The 20,367-nt window shown below is 35.1% G+C and overlaps 1 non-coding gene across 1 annotated transcript; it reads left to right on the top strand.

The window, feature by feature from the left end:
* The first annotated feature begins 18,267 nt into the window (after window positions 1-18,267).
* On the top strand, window positions 18,268-18,374 carry LOC142173949 (small nucleolar RNA R71). Its single transcript, XR_012703313.1, has one exon. It is a non-coding gene; the product is annotated as a small nucleolar RNA R71 (small nucleolar RNA).
* The last annotated feature ends 1,993 nt before the right edge of the window (window positions 18,375-20,367 follow it).

Raw genomic sequence — 20,367 nt, 5'->3', positions numbered from 1 at the left:
ATCAGGAGAGGGGTAAGATTTGAGAAAAATCTGCGGTGCACTGTGCGACCGCATACCTGTTTTGCGGTGCATTATGCGACCGCAGAACAAGTATGCGGGCCGCATAATGACCGCAGACCGGGTCAGTAATGCCCAGCTTTGGAGACCAAATTATGCGGCGGGTATGCGGACCACATACCTGTTATGTGATCGCATAACTGCGTCGGAGCTTCAATTCTTTTTAATTTTGACCCAACTCAATTTCAATTTATAGCCCTTGAAGCTCATTTTTTAGCCAAAATCTGATATTTTAGAGAGAGGTGAGAGCATTTTAGAGAGATAAAGTGAAGACTTAGTCATTTATCCATCAATTCTTGTTCAAGGTTTGAAGATTTCACAAGGATCTTGCTAGGGCTTCAAAGAGGTAAGAATTTCTTTCCTCAATCCTTCAATTTCGGGTTTGGAGTAAAAATGGGTGATTTATAGTATGATTCTTGGGTGTAAGAGTATTAAATATACATACCAATAAGGTTGTGGAAAGATTGTTAAGTTCAAATGGGTAAGGATTGGGTTGAAAATGGTAGAAATCTTCATAGGCTTTAATTGAAGATTTGAGGGTCGAGTTGGTGTCGGATTTTGGTGAAATTTATATAGTTGGACTCGTGGTTGGAGGAGCATTCATATTCTGTAACTTTTGTCCGGTTCCAATACGTGGGCCCCACGGGCGATTTTTGAGTTAATTTCGGATTTTATTGGAAAAATTAGTATCTCCTTATGGAATTAATTATAATAATTGATATTGACTGAATCGAATTAATTGTGGCTAGATATGGGGCTTTCGAAGACCAATTCTCGTGGAAAGGGTATAACGGAATAAAGAATTACACGGGTTGAGATAAGTAACAATTATAAATCTGGTCCTGAGGGTATGAAACCCCGAATTTTGGTATCATATGATTATTTTGGAGGTGGCGCACATACTAGGTGACGAGCGTGTGGGCGTGCACCGAGGGGATTGTGACTTGGTCTGTCCTGAGAAACTGTAAAGTTGAATAATTTATTGTTAGCTATATGATCTCTATGTGTTGAAGAAATTTGACTATAAATCATGTTAGAAATCATGCTTAGGCTATGTTATAGTACTGTTGAGACCCGTAGAGGTCGCGTACTTGTTGAATTATTTGCTAATTGATGTCTTGTACTCAGTCATGATTTTTCTTGCGTATTATACCTCAGTCTTTCTGGATATTTGTTAATATACTATGTTATCTTTGTTTGGGCTGATCTTTGTGATTTCAGAGAGCTCGAGAGACTTGAGAGGTTAAGGACTGAGTAAGGCTGAGGGACTGTCGGTGAGGTAAGGATATTATGGCACGTGAGTTGTCCGTGCAGGATATTATAGCACGTGATTTGTCCGTGCATCACGTGAATTGTCCGTGCAGATTATGGCCCTTGGGCTGTAGGAGCCCCTCCGGAGTCTGTACACACCCCTAGAGAGCGCGGGTACCCATTGAGTGTGAGTGCTGAGGGCTGAGAGCCGAGTGGTTGAGCTGTTGTGATGAACTGAGTGACTGTTGCCTGAGAGGCTGTACTTGCTTTGCATTTGTTGTTGCACTTTATTGCTATCTGTCATTGTTGTGAAATCTCTGAAAGAATTTATATCCGGATTATTTGAAATTAAACTGTATAAAATTGATTTGACTTAAACTGTGGGATTTGGAAGTATGTCTATTCTTTGCTGGAACTACTGAAAGTGAACTATGATTGTATAGCTCGTCATTATCTTCAGTTCCTTAGTTATTATTGTTACTTGCTGAGTTGGTTGTACTCATACTACACCCTGCACTTCGTGTGCAAATCCAGGTGTTCCTGAACATAGCGGGTGTTGATCATTTCGTGCAGTTGATTTTCAGGAGATTTTGAGGTAGTTGCCGTGTTCCGCACACCTTGTCTCTCCTTCTCTATCTCCTTGTTTACTGTATTTGGTCTTAGACTATTATAGACCGTATTTTCTAGACTTGTACTCATATTAGATGCTCATGTACTCAGTGACACCAGGTTTTGGAAGTGTTGTATTGGAAATTACTAGATCTTTGGTATTGTATTAAACGTTACGTTTTTAAATTTAAAGGAAATCGTGGGTTATTGATGTTGTCGGCTTGCCTAGTACTGAGATAGGCACCATCACGACAGGTTAGGATTTTGGGTCATGATATTAAATCACTAGTTGATTGTGTTATTATCACGGCTATTTGTTTTCTATTATTTTTGTATGCTATACTGCGCAGGTTATTTGGCTAGTGAGTGTCTTGACTGTACCTCGTCACTACTCCACTGAGGTTAGTCTTGGTACTTATTGAGTACCGACCTTGATGTACTCATACTACACTTTTGCACATTCTTGTGCAGAGCCAGGTATTGAAAAAATTGGATTCGAACAGAGATTAGAGTATGATCGTAAGGATTCAAATTCAAATTAGGACTACTTGGTCATCACAGTGCCTTGGAGTCTTTCCCCATTTATTGTGCTGTTAATTTCTTATTCGAACAGTATTGTATATTCGACCCTCGAGATAATTCCATATATTCATTTAGAGTTCGTGACTCAGTATTACCAGTCTTGGGAGGTTGTATTAAATTATATGTTTTTAAAAAAATGGCTTGAATTGTGATTATAATCGGCTTACTTAGTTTTAGAGATTAAGTATCATCACGACGCCTGTGATGGGATGTCGGGTCGTGACACTAAGTCACATGCACCTAGCGGGAGCTAATTAGTACACTGAGTTAGGCGGATTCAGGATTTGAAGTTTATGAATTTTGAATTTGCATGCCACCGAATAACACATAACTCGTCGTAGTTACTGAGTTTATATATATATATATATATATATATAAAACACATAGAATATAAGCAAAAGCTATAAGTTTGTTAGAGCTCGTACTTAATATTCTAGCTCTGCCCTATAGGCTGGCGTTTCCCCTAGAACTTGGTAAATATACTAAATAATCCATTTTCCGTTGTCACACTTTTGTTCATTAAAGTGCACCACTTAAGTAATGTAACGACCTCTTTCATGCATTACTTCTGAATTTACGTCGTGCACTCTTAAATTCTTGTTCTAAAACACATGGGTTTGCAATCAATAAATTTAATTTTTTGTAAAACAAATGTATAAGGATGATTGGATTGATGATGCTGTGACATGTGGGTGCATTTAGCGACGAGGAAAAGGATTTTTGATTTCATCCACTAATGATATTTCTGTCCAAGTCCATCTCATAGTTTTGGAAGTGATCAGAAAATAGATGAATAGTGATTTTTCCTTTTAGGGAAAATGGTGGTTATTCGTTAAAGATGAAACTGTATGTCCAAGATTTATCCAATTCCTAAGACGTTTGTACTAAATCCTAGCCTATGACATATTCTCCACTAATTCAGAATCATAGGAGATTTAAGATCTAATTATTCATAATAAACAATGCAATGAATTAAGAGGATTATATTGTTCTTATCATGATGTGATTCTTTTGATCTTTTTAAGATGCTTACTTAGCATTTGATTAGGTCGGTTAGTTTGTCGAGAAAAAGATGTCCATTCTTTTGATTACAAAGATTCATGTTGCTTAGGTGGTGGTGACCGAAAAGTTTCAATTAATTAAGCAACATATATTTCAATAGTTAATAGTTGCAAGATTAAAGATTCTTTACCTATTTCGGAGGTTATGACTTAGGAGATAGAGACTTGAGATTTCTTATGCTTGGAAAGAGCCCCTTGTTCTGCTTTTAGCATATGAATAAAGTTAATTAAAATTCCACTCATGGATAAGTCAACTAAAAAGAAAGGCTTGTACTTGTACAAGTGGATGATGATTAAGATTCTAGTCCTGCAACTTTGGGTGCAGCTGAATAGAACAGCCGCTAATATCTTAAAATAGTGACAAAGGAAGAAATTTATCAAAAACATTTAAAGATAAAAACTCTTGTCTAAGAGACTCAACAATTATATATATATATATATAATTTTTTTAATCTATATATATAGTATAATTTTCCATTAAAGAAGATTTAACTAAATTCTTTAAGTTTGTGTGGCTCTGCTACTATCTTAAAGTCTATATATATATATATATATATATATATATATATATATATATATATATATATATATATATATATATATATATTATTTTTAATCTATATATATAGTATAATTTTCCATTAAAGAAGATTTAACTAAATTCTTTAAGTTTGTGTGGCTCTGCTACTATCTTAAAGTCTATTTTTATGGAAAGTTCAATGCACAAAAAAATACAATTTAAATTAATTTTAATATAATAAGTTCAAATCTTGCTAATTCTTTTTTGGCCAGTCGACTTCCTTTCACATCAAATCCTACTTAAGCTTTAGACTCATTTATAGCGTGTTTGGCCTAACTGCAAAAATTAGCTTATTTTGGAAGTGCGTTATCTTAAAAGTACATTTGGTGAGAAACAGTTTGTGTTTAGCTAATTAATTTGAAAAATACTTTTGAGCAGCAATTAGTGTTTGGCCAAGTTTTTAAAAACTGTAAGTGTATTTTTCTCAAAAGTACTTTTGGAGAGAAATTACTTTTTTCTGCTTCTCTAAAACTGTCTCTCCTCAAAAACTTTTATTTTCTTCAAAAAGCTTGACCAAACATTTTAACTTTGAAAAAAAATACTTTTGAAAGAAAAAATACTTCTAAGATTGAAGAAGCTTGGCCAAACTGGGCTATCGGTTCTTACAATGGTGACCGAGGCCTCAAATCATCTTTAAGAGTTTCAGAGTTTTCAAGAAAAGTACCTAAATTAGTAGTTTAAGACAAAATGAAAAGAAAAAGGCAAAGAAGTAGACAAAAGTCAATCTTTCTTTTCTTAGCCTAAAGGCTCTATGTCACCAATTGGCATCTCGGGGTATTGATGCATCGTCTTTTTGTCTTGTGATAACTTCAATTTTTTGTGATCAGCAGCTGAATGAAATGAAAGAATGGAAATAGGGAATGTTTCAGGTTTAATTGGATCCTCTATCCCACTTTCGTGTAACACACTACATTACATCAATACCCCGTGTTTAACCTTGTATTACCTTTTAATGAACGAGGATTAGTCGGCATATATTGTTCGGACTTTCCAAAAATGTTGCCGAGTGTGCATCGGATCATTTAAAAATAGTGTATTTTTGGAATCCAGCACGAGTAGAGCAACATTTTAGAGAGTTCGCGTAATAGATAGTGACCGCATGAAAATCGGAAAAAAAAAAAATTGTCACCAAGTCTATCTTTTGCAGGGATGGAAACAAAACTAACTAAAAGTAGCAAAAGGGAACATGCTCTTGTAACTCTTTCTCCAAGTTCTTATGAAAGGGACAAATCGCAGGAACATTGCCAGATTTCGATACAATTCATGTTGTCTTTCAAGAAAGAACTTGACAAGGGAAGTCAGTAATTAGTGACTTAATAAGAAACTAATTAATAAGTAAATGGTTTATCCCCTTGAAGCTCACTATATTATACTTGGAAAATTTCCAAATAATGGTTTATTTAGAAATTTAGGCTTAACTTTGATTACTTGGTCACTATTTTAGAGATGTGCGATCCTAACTCCTTTAACTTTGACACATAGTGTTATTTGACACGTGACACTAAATTAAGCCTTTAGAATAAGGTGACATTCACTGATCCTTGGGCTAAAAAGGGGCCTCATTATTTGGTCTAACTAGGTTGATTAACTCAATCAAATTGGATTTCTAAATCAAAGTTAAATTAATATACACTTAACTTAAATAATTAATCCGACCGTATTAGCCCATTTCTAAATTACTAAAAGACTAGATAATATCATAAGTTCAAATCAAAATATCAAGAAACAACGGAGTATTTCCTACCTCACTCCTGAAGTATATATAGTTGACTTCCTTTAGCATGTATTTAAGAGGAAAAGAAAAGTAAATTAGAAGTCAACTAATATCAAGACTTTTGGAGGTATGTGTTAGCTAAATTGGCATCTCAGGAGAATTGATGCATACACTGAAAGTCAACTTCTTTTTTGCTGTATGTCAGTCATTCGCATCTAAGGGGTATTGATGCATCCTCTTATCTGCTCATAATTTCAATTGGGAAGGCACCATACAAAGTATTTTAATTTGAAATATTATTTGCAAACTAATTTTAATTGGAATATTTCCGTATTCCAATTTTTGCTGTATGTCAGTCATAGGCGTTTGGACAGTATTTGATTGAAGTTGAAAAAAGAAAGAGTAACCTATTATAAATCTTTCTTTTTTCAACTGTTGTCCAAACTTTTTACCTTAAATTTAGAGATAATTTCAGATTTCTCTCAATGTTTAACTTTGTAACACTAACCTATTATAGTTTATAGTATTACGTTCAATTGCTTGTTTTGACTACTTTTACCAATTTAACTTATTATTTATTAATGTAGAGTGATTACATTCTACCTCACTCCATTTTATTATTATTATTATTATTATTATTATTATTATTATTATTATTATTATTATTATTAAATTTCTCAACCTGCAACTAATTTCTTTGTATTCAATTAATTCGACCTTCAAGTGTCAATATTTCTTCGGTTCATATGATATCCAACACATCAATACATCGTTACCTCTTCGGATGTCTAATAATAGTATATTATATTTTACGAGTTGACTAAAGAAAAAATGGATAGAAAATAGTTATAATAGGTCGCACATAAAGTGTGCACAGTTTGAGAAAAGCATATAATACTTTCCTTAAAAATTGAACGCAATATGAAAGTGTCCAAAAGAGTAAGTAAAACTCTTTTTTGAGTCGAGGCTAAGCTAGGGAAGAAAAAAAAGTTGGGAAAACTACATGGTATAGCTGCTGCTTCTAAAAATAATATCTAGTGGTATGATATGTTTATATATATATATATATATATATATATATATATATATATATATATTTTACCTAATCAATATATGTTTTTTGTATATTTAATTAGCAGATGTTATTATTTTTGGACCGATCAAATGTATAACTTGCCCAAAAAAGTTATTGCTTTCATTGGTCTTATTCATAAGCTCAACAAAACTCTATTGTATATTGGGCTCCAACTGGGCAGGATTCATGCTCTCATTTATCAAGTTAACAGAGCCTCAGTCTGGATCTGATCGAAAGAGTACCTGGCCCACTCTAATCCTTCAAATTGCAATTATTTGGATTTGAAAAATTATTATTAGGCTTTTGGCGTGGTGTGACAACCCACCCACATAATTAGCAGAAAAAGGCCATGGTTATAAATATTGACACCAAATAGTCAATAAATGTATATCACAACAATAATGTGTATATCATAACTTTTTTTCTTCTCTGCATATATAAACATATATATTAGAATTTTATTTTCCTTCTTAGTATATCCAAAATATGAAAATTATTCTATAGTTATTTAAAATTTATTGTTGCCTCTATATCAATGTATATCACGATAAAAATAATTGTATTTTGTATATATCGCAGTGTATAACACATCGAATATGTGTATACCAAAATGTATATTCTAATTTTATTTTTCTTCGTTGTGTATATCAAAATGTATATCAATTTATTTTTCTCTGTATATCAAAATTTTATTTACTCCCATAATTATATTTATTAATTTTATTTTAGAACTTGCTCTACCCCAATTATATCAATAATTTATTTTTCTTCTTTGATCAATAACAAAATTGAAGTAAGTTTATTCAGAATGAATTTTGCCCTCTTAAGATCAATTGGACGATTTGATTCCGATCTAACATTATATTGCCAAATCCTAACAATGTATATCACGATATATAATATGGTATACACATGGGTATAGATGATAATATACATAGATGAATACCACCTCAAATACATATATTATATTTTTTACTATAAAAAAGAATAGAGAAGAAGATGAAAATTGAAATTGCCAAAGAAACACGAAACAGATCGAACTCTACAATTGCTAATTGTCGTTGCCGTCATTGTAATAACAATTTGCCAAAGAAAATTCAAATCTGTCATTGCTAACTGCCGTTGCCATCATCATCATAGACACTTTCAAGGCGAGAGAGAATAAATAGAAAAATATATTCAACCATTACAACAGTCCAAACATTGTCAAAGAACATATACCCTTCCAAATCTAGATTGAAGAGAAAAATTTGCTAGATTGAAAAAGAAGAGGAAAAAAAAAAGAAAAAAAATTGAAGAAGAAGAGGATAAAAAGAAAAACGATTGAAGAAGAAAATTGGAGAAGAAATACGGGGAGAGAGAAGAAAAAATACGGGAAGAGAGAATAAATAAGAAATTAGGGTTATTTAGAATTTGACTATATTATGTCAATTTTTTTTGGATTACCTTTGCCAAACATAATATAAGGTCAAAATATTGTCAATTCTCTTTATGTGTTGTTATACCATGCCATTTTCTCATTATTTTTACACCGCAGCCCAAAAACGCCCAGAACAAAACATAAGGAGTATTTGCACAATTAGGTTCTTTTAGTGCCATCATTTAAATTTTGTCCTTACAAAGAAAAGTTTTGCAGAAATAGCTTCATGGCTAACATTACGTTGCGAAATCATACGCGAATCACTAGACTTCAAATTAATAAGCAAAACTTGCCTTGTTCAAAAATTGTCAAGACCTCGTCAAAATTCAGACAAAATGGCTGGATATGTCCACAAATCCGCACGGATCGCCATGATTTGTGATAGGCAAACTTGCTTTATTTAAAAGTCCTAACTGATCATTAGGATTTGTGGCCAAATATTGATGAATTGCTATAATTTTGACCATATATCGTGATAAATCGCCGTAGTTGGCCACAAAATCCTTGTGGTCGCCATAACCATTGTGCAAAAATTTCACCATCATGTTTTTCCTTCAAATTTATCCAAATCAACATCAAATACTTCCAAATTTGATATACAACCTCCTATGTCAATCCCAATAATTTTCAATTTTAGATTGAATCTAAAACTTTAAAAATCTGTAGACTCGTATTGTATTCTCCAACAATTTTTTTCAAGCTCAACAAAATCTAACAATGGTGTTCTTAAATTTTCTCCAACCAAATCAATTCAAGTCATTAAATATAGATAATACAAGCTCAATGGGACCTTACTCACGCAATTCCAGCCATATATAACGCAATGAATCTTCAATTTTTTGCATCACATATCTCATACTTTTTTAATTTTAGTTATGTGCTAATTGGAGGAAGAAGAAGAAGAAGAAGAAGAAGAAGAAGAAGAAGAAGAAGAAGAAGAAGAAGAAGAAGAAGAAGAAGAAGAAGAAGAAGAAGAAGAAGAAGAAGAAGAGGAGGAGGAGGAGGAGGAGGTAGACGGAGAAGAAGTATTTTTCCGACGGAGGCCGAAAATTGCTAAAATTTTATTACTAGGGACAAAAATTAAATGGGTGTCTTCTAGAAAAAAAATAATCCTAGTTTTTACATTTTGCAAATTTTAGTCGGTGGCTTATTGAGATTGTTTGGTTGGTTGGGTAAAGGGTAATATTTTCAGAATAAAATGCGAGATTATTTTATCCCACTTTTTATTATGAATATTAATTAATCCTAAGAACTATTTCTTACAAAAATAATGAGATTATCTATCCAATATAGAGAGTCCGGAACCAAAAGGTTGTATTTTGGAACTCAAGACACAAAATAATAATGACCCAGTAAAATTTCATTAGTGGGGTCGGGGGAGGGTAGTGTGTACGCAGACCTTACCTCTACCTCGAAGGAGTAGAGAGGTTGTTTCCGAAAGACCCTCAACTCAAGAAGACAAAAGGAGACAATATCAGTACCACCATCGAGATCATAGGAAAAATAACAACATGAAAACCAGAAGATAGATGCAAAGCAAAAGTGATAGCCAGTAAATAGACCCGGCACTATGAGAAACGAAAGAATAGTAAAAAAAGACACTATTCAAGGTTAACTCATAGTGTATAACGTCATTTGTGCTCGATTTGGTTATAAAAGCGACGCATTTTTTCGGTCAAAAACTTTAAAAGAGGTATTTTGATAAACTCTTTTCATATAAGTTGTATATATATTTGTGCAATTTGTGTATAGTAATCTATGCCATGATTTTGTATGTGTTTTGTTATTTGTTTTTTTTTTGTACCCGAATTTATATTATATTTTATGCAAATATTTTACGCCATTATTTTTTATGCCATTGTTTTAAATTTGAATTTATGCTATTCCGTGTAACTTGTGGTAATATGCGATGTTTTGTGATAATTTGTTGTATTTGGCCTTTTTTTTTTGTAGTTATAAAAACGTGCTAGAATTTATTTTATTAATTGAATTTGTTGAATATTGCCTAATAGTTGAATATTGTCTAATTGTTGATATTTAATTTGTTGAATATTGTTTATAATTATAGAACTATAAATATGTGCCTTTAGTGTTCTTTAATGTTCTTTAGTGTCCTTTAGCGTAGTCCTTTAGTGTAGAATAATAAATATGTATCATCATTAACGTAGTCCGTCAGTTTAATCAATTAAGGATCATATACTAATCAATTAATAATCTTATAGTAAAAGTATTATCAGATAATAATCAATTAAAATACGATAAGTTAAATAAATTAAATATTTAGTGTTCTTTGGCTGATGAATAAAAAGTTAATTAGTTGTCAGTATAAAAGAGATCTAGCCAAATTTTTGTCGTAAAATATAACAAATTAACATATAAACCGTTACAAAAGAAATAAATAATTAATAATACTTTATATCAAAATAATTGATAAACATATTTAAAAATATCTCGATAAGTCAAACAAATTAAATATTTAGTGTTCTTTTAATGCGAATAAAAATATAAAAAGTTGTCAGTACAAATGAGATTATGCCGAATTTTTATCGTAAAATCCTAAAAACTAACATATAAATAAATACTTTATATCAAATTAATTAATAATATAAAATTTTATGAATTAAATAATAATATAAAAAATATTTCAAAATATTACGAGACGTTAAACGAGTAAAGAGAACCTATCTTTAATTAATATTATTCAATGTGCAGACATCATTATGGATCGCCCTACTGTTCATCCTAGACCTATTTCTCATGAACTACTTACGCTCCAGGCGGGCCATAGGTCTTCATATATCTGGGATGGAGAGTTGCTTAGCCAGAACTTCCACCCGAGACACATTGATGACTTTTGGGACTCACTTCATCATCGTATAATTGCATGCCTCACTCGGGCTGGTTTTTACCGAGTTGTTGAGATCGGTCGGTTGTAGTTCGATTGGCCCTTGATCACGGCTCTGATCGAGCGTTGGAGGCCTGAGACACACACATTTTATTTGCCTACCGGGGAGGCCACTATCACGCTACAAGATGTGGAGGTTTTATTTGGGCTGCCCGCAGACAGTCTTGATGTCAGCTACCTGCTCGCAGTTAGGGATTATAAGAGGCATGACTATCTAGAGATGCTGGAGAGGCATACTGGATTCCTGCCGGCTGAGCAGACTGCGATTAGTAGAGTTAGTCGACTATAGCTATTGCATGTTAAGTATCATCCGGAGGCGCTTCACTAACAAATCACGGACGAGACACCAGTCGAGGCTATTGAGCGCCAGTCAAGGCTGTTACTTTTGATGATATTTGGTGGAATTCTTTTCCCGAATACCTTGGGGAACCTTGTGAGCCTACGTTTCTTGCCTCATCTGGAGCGCTTAGATTATTTACCCATGTACAGTTGGGGTGGTGTCGTTCTAGCGTACCTTTATAGGCAGTTATGCAGGGCGTCAATGGGTAGTGTGAGGGACGTCGCTGGATTTATTCCACTACTACAGGTGATAACATTATCAGTTCTTTTCATGATTATCATCGATATAGTAAAAAACACTCAATTTTATGTCCACAATCAATATTAGGTTTGGGCTTGTGAGAGATTCTTACAGATACAACCCCTTCCTCGACCACTAGCTCCAGATGCACCATCTCCGCCGCTTCTACCACGTGCTAGGAGGTGGATAGATAGAAGAGGCCGCGCCTGCGACGTCGAGGCTCGACATCATCTCCCTCTTGGTCCTATCTATGATAAACCGCCTTATATATTTGCTTAGATGACTCAACAACGTCGATCTCACAACAATTTTTATGCTATAAATTCGCATCGCCTTGCTGAGGCGTGCCTTGTCACCGAAAAGCATTGTGTTACAGAGCTCTGTTAGTCTAGTTTTATCCCATATTGTTGTACGAATGTTATCAAGATCCCTTGTGAGGGCATCCACATCTGGCATACTTGGCAAGTGATCAAGGTAGGGAATCTCCCTTGAATGAAATGGCACACGCGACTCGTACACCGTTGGTCTAATGGTAGGTGGAGTCTGCATATACGGAGCATCCTCAGTTGTGGCATCATGCTCCATCGTCAAATCAGGTTGCTCATTCTTACTCTCATCTGTGAAGTGTGGTTCCTCGTCGTCGCTCTCATCAGGGAAGGGTGTATCATCTCCAGACTCATCAGTGTTGTTATCATAATCACTGTCATCTTTCTCACTCTGTGCATCTGCCATATCCTAATTCAATATATCGTAATCGCCTAACTGAGTTAGGACAGGGCCTCCATATTGCTCGGTTTCACTGCACCAATAAAATAATATGTATTTCAGAGTCATCCCAACATAATGTATTAACTTTATATCTTAACGTACAATTCATAATTTGCAGATAGCTTATCATGCACATTATCGAGTTGTTGATGACTCGCTGATGGACCAGCATGATCCATACCTCCAAAAATAGATATATTTCAACTGTTGGTTGGTTCATAACTTGTCAAATTCATATCTGGATGGTAACCCCTATGAAAGATATAAGAGTTAATATGACTATGATACATAAAAGGAACAATTATACTAAAATAAGGAAAATTGAAATTTACCTCTCGACCTGTGAATTATGTAAACTTGGCGACCCTCCATGCTGCTGCATTGGGAAGAAATTATGTCCTCGTTCCTTATTAGCCCGTGGAGAAAAGTTTAGATTTGGCTAGACTCTTTGATACAGAACCTGTTCGGATAAAACAACTCAAAAAACACCACCAGATGGTTGAGTGTTAGCCATATTTTGCGGAACATCAATATTGTTGACGTCATCAGATTTGACATACATTTCCAGCATTGTTAACATAAGAACATCCCGGTATTCATCCGGAGTCTTCAAAAAATATTATAGAGTTTTATCGTCATCAATGTTAAACTTGGCATAACAAGCAACCCCTTGCGGAGTAAGCGAATACATATATCTTCCGGTTACCTTAAGATTAACCTAACGTTTACTCACACTCATTCTTTTACAAATTTGGGTTACCAATCTATCATACTTGACGAGCGTAAAACACACACCTAAATTATGCTCGCTAGTCGAATATAGTATAGAAAATTATTGTATCCACATGAATTGGATTTAAGCAGTGTTTTCATAGCTTCTAGTCGTATTGTTATTCAAGATGATCAACAATTTGGATTTGTGTGAATTAAAACTAAAATTAACTAAAAGTCTAAACTATTGGCTAATGACAATCGCAACAAGAGTAAGCAAAGAAGATATCAGTGGCAGAAAATAGGGGTTGATTGGATAGGTGCAAGATACTTGTTTGGGAATTAACTCTAGTTACTTCACTCTATGGTTCAAGTGAGTCTCTTGAATTCACTCTATTATTAGTTCGAACATTCAGTAGAAATCCCTCTCTCGATTAAGTCTCAATCTCATAATATAAACTAAGTTAAGCTGAGTGAAGATATGCAAAAATTCGTAGTGAGTTAATTTTTAGGAGAACCTCTTTCGATTATCCTCCTTACTAGATCTAAACAATAATTCAACTAGCTTCTTTCAATTACTAAGAAGAATCAACAAATTCAACCAACAAGATAATGCAAAATATCACAAATTATGCCTCTTTCGATTACATAAACATGTGAATATATATGCAATAATAAAAACACCCAAAACGATTCAATACATAAAACTAGAGTTAATATCCACAAATAATTCTCAAAACACCAAATCCATCAATCCATAATGAAGAATTACTCCATGGATATGGAGAAATTCATCATAATTAAGTTAAGTCAAAGGAAAATATAAAACATCCAAAACTCTTGTCTTGAGTGAGGATGAATGGTGAAATCCTTGTGCTCTTGCTTTTCCCTCTTCTCCTTAGCTTCCTTAGGTCTAAATTATGTTAAAAGTCCTCAAAATACCGTTTTTCTATGTATATATATATATATATACCAAGTAGGGTTGGGCCCAAATAAATACATCTTCTCCTACGTGAAAAAGGACACTTTTCCGGAGTTGGACGTGCGCCGCCGCACACGTGGAAGTGTACCCGCGCACTTTTCACACTGTTCTGCCCCATATGCGCGGTCAGTGCGCAATCGCGCACTTGCCACGAATATTCCACCCTGTTCTGTTGAGAATTAGTAAAGACGTAAAACATGAAAGTTGTATCCCTTTGAATTTTCTTTCCAAAAATATATTGTGGATCCCAAACGGAGTTCCGAGCGAAAAGATATGTGCATTGTACTAGACACTGCACAATATGTCTGCTCGATTCTTCGTTTCGTTCCACTATCATCCATCCCCGAACACGATTCCGGCTTAATTCCTTGGGCTTTTACTCAGACTTCAAAGCTCCAAATTACATGAATTCATTCCATAACATCTACATAGCTCGGAATCACTCCTATAAGGTATAAAATACACAATTAGTGCAAAACACTAGCGATTAAAGCTCAAACTCAACTAAAGTGCAATAAATTTGAATGTAATAATCGACTAAAACATGATATTATAGCCTACCATCAACACCCCACACTTAAAGTATTGCTCGTCTTCGAGCAATCAAACCACACTTTATATAGACACAACCTTACTAAGTAACTCTCTTAACTCATTACACCAAGAATATTTAAAATAGACTAAGCACAATAGTGTAACATCTTCACCTCAAGATTTGACTCACAAGTACCATGCATTATTCACAACCCGCTCACTTACTCTAACATAGAGGTCAACAACATTACCTTTCCTTCATGAATCAAGTGCCCTCACACACAATAGAGAGTATTTCCTCACACCATAGAATTTAATAACAATTAAGAACTCAAGATAGAAAGAATTCGCTTACTCTCAGAAATAACATTCATATGCCACAAAAGATGAACCATAGGTTTGCCCGTAGTGTACTACTCTACTAATTGAGCTCATTCAGTCAAGGATCAGGTAGAACTTTTAACCGGTTGTAATGTAGGCTGCAGGATGGGTATGATACATTTAGATATAAGAGTGACTACACCTCCCTAAGCACTTTAATACATACACTTTAACATTCAAAACCCCACGCTTATGTCAAACTATACTCCACCTTCACATCTACATACATTAACTCCCAAATTATTTAAGGACATGTACATCAAGAATCACCACTATCAAAGAATATTTTTCACAACAACACAACATATTTTTCTTTCTTTTTCAATTCAAGTGGCGCTTGCTTTTTCAAAACAATGCACCTTCCTCCTTATTTCAATAGTTCCACTCAAAAGCCAAACCAACCACCCCATACTTCATCTTTTACAAAGTTCATAACAATTTCAAGTGCTCACGAGAGGTACAAGGTTCAAATAGATTGTCAATTCAAACAATTGGGTAAGGCTTGTGATGTGGTTGCCAAAGAAAATAGGATTACAGGCTCAAAGGGGTTAACTACGATACATAACAATCAGGTGGGTAAGAGCATATAACTGGCTCAACAAAGAAATGCCTATATCACTTCCAAGACTGAACAAAACTACTATTTCACTTTGCAAACACACGGGGCAAGTTCTAGACATCAAATGCAATGCACAGAATACATACACCTCACACACATGGCATATAACTCACTCAAGATTGGATTCATCAAGACACTCTAGCCAAAACAGTTAAGCAAAGTTAAGATCATACAATTTAAGGTACTTATACAAAAGTAAAAAACTGAGCCTAAGCGTCACAACTAACGCACTTACTATTCTCAAGGCATAATAAAGTCAAGAGATATTGCTTCAATTCAAATCATAGCACAAGGTTTCCTACTACTAATAAAATAAAAACTAACTACACCCGGTTCAAACAAAACCCTTGGAAAAGAACCGCGACACAAAGAAAAATCAAGGGGGAATTATTACACTACCTACCAAAAGAAATGTTTTTTTGTATTGTTTTTCGACTTTAATCCCTCAAGAAACCCGTCGAATGATATCCATTGTCAGAAAAAGACGAAAATTTTAAATATTTTATGGATTTTCAATATTTTTCTAACTACTAAAAAGCAAAAACTAACACATATACATACAACATACAAATATTCTCCACCCCACACTTTAAGTTGTGGCATGTCCCCATGACACACAATTAAAAAGCATAAAGTAGAAAAAACTTTCCTGAATTTCTAGTCGGGGTCTGAATCAAAGTCGGGCTCCATTCCACGCGCCCAAACTAGTGCACACATACATGCAGACATCTTCTTCTCAACCATCTTGGGGTACACCCCACACATGTCTTTCTCAATCACTGGAGCCTTCTCTTTTGAACTCTTCACCTTCCACTCAACACTTGCAGTTGGCTTCTTTGTTTTCACCCCCGTTGCTACATTCATCTCAAATGTCACCGTCTCCTCACCCACTCTAAGCATGAGTTTTCTATCATGTATATCCAGTATAGCTCTACTCGTTGCTAAAAATGGTTTTCCTAGGATGGGGAGACCTCCTTATTCTCCTCCATATTCACCATTATGAAATCTATAAGAAATACGAACTTATCCACTTATACCAAAACATCTTCTACTATCCCCTCGGGTGTTATAGTCTTTTGGTCTACCAGCTGCAAAGATATTGGCACCGACCTTATCTCTTCAATCTCCTTCTCCAGTTTCCTGTAAATAGACAATGGCATTAGATTAATTGAGTCACCAAAGTCACATAAAGATTTATCAAAGTTAAGAGTGCCTAAAGAGCAAGGTATATTAAAACTCCGTGGATCTCCACACTTTTGTGGGACTTTATTTTGCAATATTGCACTACAATGCTCTGTGAGCTTGACCACTGAGGTCTCTTCTATCTTCCTCTTCTTTGTAAGGATCTCCTTCAAGAACTTTGAATAAGATGGCATTTGTGAGAGAACATCAGTGAATGGCAGGTTTACATTAACCTGTCTTAGCATGTCTAGAAATCTCTCAAACTGCTTGTCCAACTTTTCTCTATAGAGCTTTTGAGGAAAAGGTAGAGCAGGAATGTGCTTGCTCTCTTCATTAGTGTCCTCTCTTCTTGAGGTTTCCTCATTTTTTCTTTTTCTCAGCTCCTTTATTGCCTTTCTTCAACTCAGTCTTTTTTATCATCATCTTCAATTTTCAGCTCCTTCCCACTTTCTTTTTCAGACACAACTTCTTTTTGAATTGGAGTGGGATCCTTTAACACTTGTCTGCTTCTCAAGGTCACATCATTTACCGTTTCTTTGGGATTCTTTTCAGTATCAGCAAGCAGAGTACCTGGGATCCTCTCAGATAATATAGTTATAATTTGTCCCACTTGTCTCTCCAAGTTACGAAAACCTGTCCCAAGTTCTTTGATAGCTGCCCCATGAACATCTAATCTTTCATCAGTCTTGACAATGAAGGATTTCATTAGATCTTCTAACCCAGACTGAATTTGCTGTTGAGGCTGAAACTGCAGCCTTTGCTGATTCACAAAACCAGGAGCTCCTTGAAATCTGGAGTTATTTTGTTGCCATGAATTTGCTGTACCCCCAGGTGAACTCCATAAAAAATCGGGGTTCTTCTGACCCATTGCACTGAAATTGTAATTACCCACAGCATTAACTTCCTCCATTGAAGCTTGACACTCATGAGTAGGGCGTCCTCTTCCACATATGTCACATGCTGCATGAGGCTCATTATGTATTTAAGCTAAGGTTAGCTTCCTTATTTCTTTTTCCATGGCATCAAGTTGTACCTGTACAGATGTGTTAGCATCAACCTGGTGAACACCAGTTGATCTTCTTCTTTCAGCAATCTCCGAGGGCCACTGATTTGCATCTTCAGACAACTCATCTAGAATAGTGACTATCTCCTCTGGAGTCTTCTTCATCAATGGACCTCCAGCTGCATTGCTCAATGTCCTGCGTGAAGTAGGTGTCAATCCATCCCAAAAATCTTGGAGTTGCATCCAGAGTTCTATTTCACTATGCTGACACTTACGCACTATTTCTTTGAACCTCTCCCAAGCTTCAAACACGGTTTCAGTCTCATTCTGGCAGAAGTTATGGATTTCTCTTCTAAACTTGCCCGTTTTAGCTGAGGAGAAATATTTAGCAAGAAATTTTTTGGTCATCTTCTCCCGTGTTCTAATTGATCCCTGGGGCAAGCTTCGAAATCAGTGCTTTGCATCATCTTTAAGTGTGAAGGGGAATGCCCTTAGATAAACTGCATCTTATGACACACCATTATATTAAAAGGTGTTCATAATCTCTTCGAAGTCCATCAGATGATTGTTTGGATCTTCGTTCATCTTTCCTCTGAAGACACAACTGTTTTGGAGGGTTTGGAGCAACCCTTGCTTCAACTAAAAATTATTGGCTGCAACTGGGTGGTCTCACACTGGATAAACCTTGATTGTAAACCGGTCTAGCGTAATCACCAAGTGGTCTCCCTTGGCCTGGAGCTAGGTTTTCGAACTGGTATGGAACCAAAGGTTGATTCTGAGATAATCTTCGAGCTCTCTCCTCCTCATAAGCAATGTGTGCATCTATGAGTGCTGCTTCTTCAGCATCTCTTGCAGCCTTCTCTCTGAGTGGGGCTGCCTCTCTCGCAGTAAATCAACATTATCATCATCTCCCTCCATCTTTTCTTTGGTTGAGGATTGCCCAACCGTCTCTATATTCTTGGAAAGATTTCTTTCCTTCCTCAACTATCGCAGATGTTTCTCGATTTCTAGTTCGTATGGTAGTAATTCCTTCCTAAAAGATCGGGTCATGCACCAATCTAATCTGTAGCCTGCGCACAGTCAAAGAACACCCAAACATAAAAAGAGAAAAATAAAATAAAAATAAAAATAAAAATTCCTAAATTAGCACTACAAACTATTTCAAACACTATTGATTGCCAATCTCCGGCAACGAAGCCAAAATTTGACGAGCGCAAAACACACTCTTAAATTATGCTCGCTAGTCGAATATAGTATAGAAAATTATCGTATCCACAAGGATTGGATTTAAACAGAGTTTTCGTAGCTTCTAGTCTTATTGCTATTCAAGATGATCAACAATTTGGATTTATGTGAATTAAAACTAAAATTAACTAAAAGTCTAAACTATTAGCTAATGACAATCGCAACAAGAGTAAGCAAAGAAGATATCAAGGGGAGAAAATAGGGGTTGATTGGATAGGTGTAAGATACTTGTTTTGGAATTAACTCTAGTTACTTCACTTTATGGTTCAAGTGAGTCTCTTGAATTCACTCTAGTATTAGTTCGAACGTTCAGTAGAAACCCCTCTCTTGATTAAGTCTCAATCTCACAATATAAACTAAGTTAAGCTGAGTGAAGATATGCAAGAATTCGTAGTGGATTAATCTTTAGGAGAACCTCTTTCGATTATCCTCCTAACTAGGTCTAAACAATAATTTAACTAGCCTCTTTCGATTACTAAGAAGAATCAACGAATTCAACCAACAAGATAATGCAAAACATCACAAATTATGCCTCTTTCGATTACATAAACATGTGAATATATATGCAACAATAAAAACACCCAAAATGATTCAATACATAAAACTAGAGTTAATATCCACAAACAATTCTCAAAACACCAAATCCATCAATCCCTAAGGAAGAATTACTCCATTGATATGGAGAAATTCATCACTATTAAGTTTAAGTCAAAGAAAAACATAAAACATCCAAACCCTTGTCTTGAGTAGGATGAATGGTGAAATCCTTGTGCTCTTGCTTCTCCCTCTTCTCCTTAGCTTCCTTAGGTCTAAATTATGTCAAAAGTCTTCAAAATACCGTTTTTCTATGTATATATATCAAGTAGGGTCGGGCCCAAACAAATACACCTTCTCCTACGAAAAAAGGACACTTTTCCGGAGTTGGACGTGCGTAGCCGCGCACCTGGAAGTGTGCCCGCGCACTTGGCTGTGCACTTTTCACACTGTTCTGCCCCATATGCACGGTTAGTGCGCGGCCGTGCACTTTCCGCGCACTTTTCACCATGTTCTGTTGGGAAATAGAAAAAACGTAAAACATTATTAGCTTTCCAATAATATATTGTGGATC

This window comes from Nicotiana tabacum, chromosome 19 (genome assembly GCF_000715075.1).
Source record: "Nicotiana tabacum cultivar K326 chromosome 19, ASM71507v2, whole genome shotgun sequence".
In the NCBI taxonomy this organism is placed as follows: Eukaryota; Viridiplantae; Streptophyta; class Magnoliopsida; order Solanales; family Solanaceae; genus Nicotiana; species Nicotiana tabacum.
The sequence above is the reverse complement of the archived record's forward strand: the minus strand, read 5'-3'. Positions and strand labels throughout refer to the sequence as shown.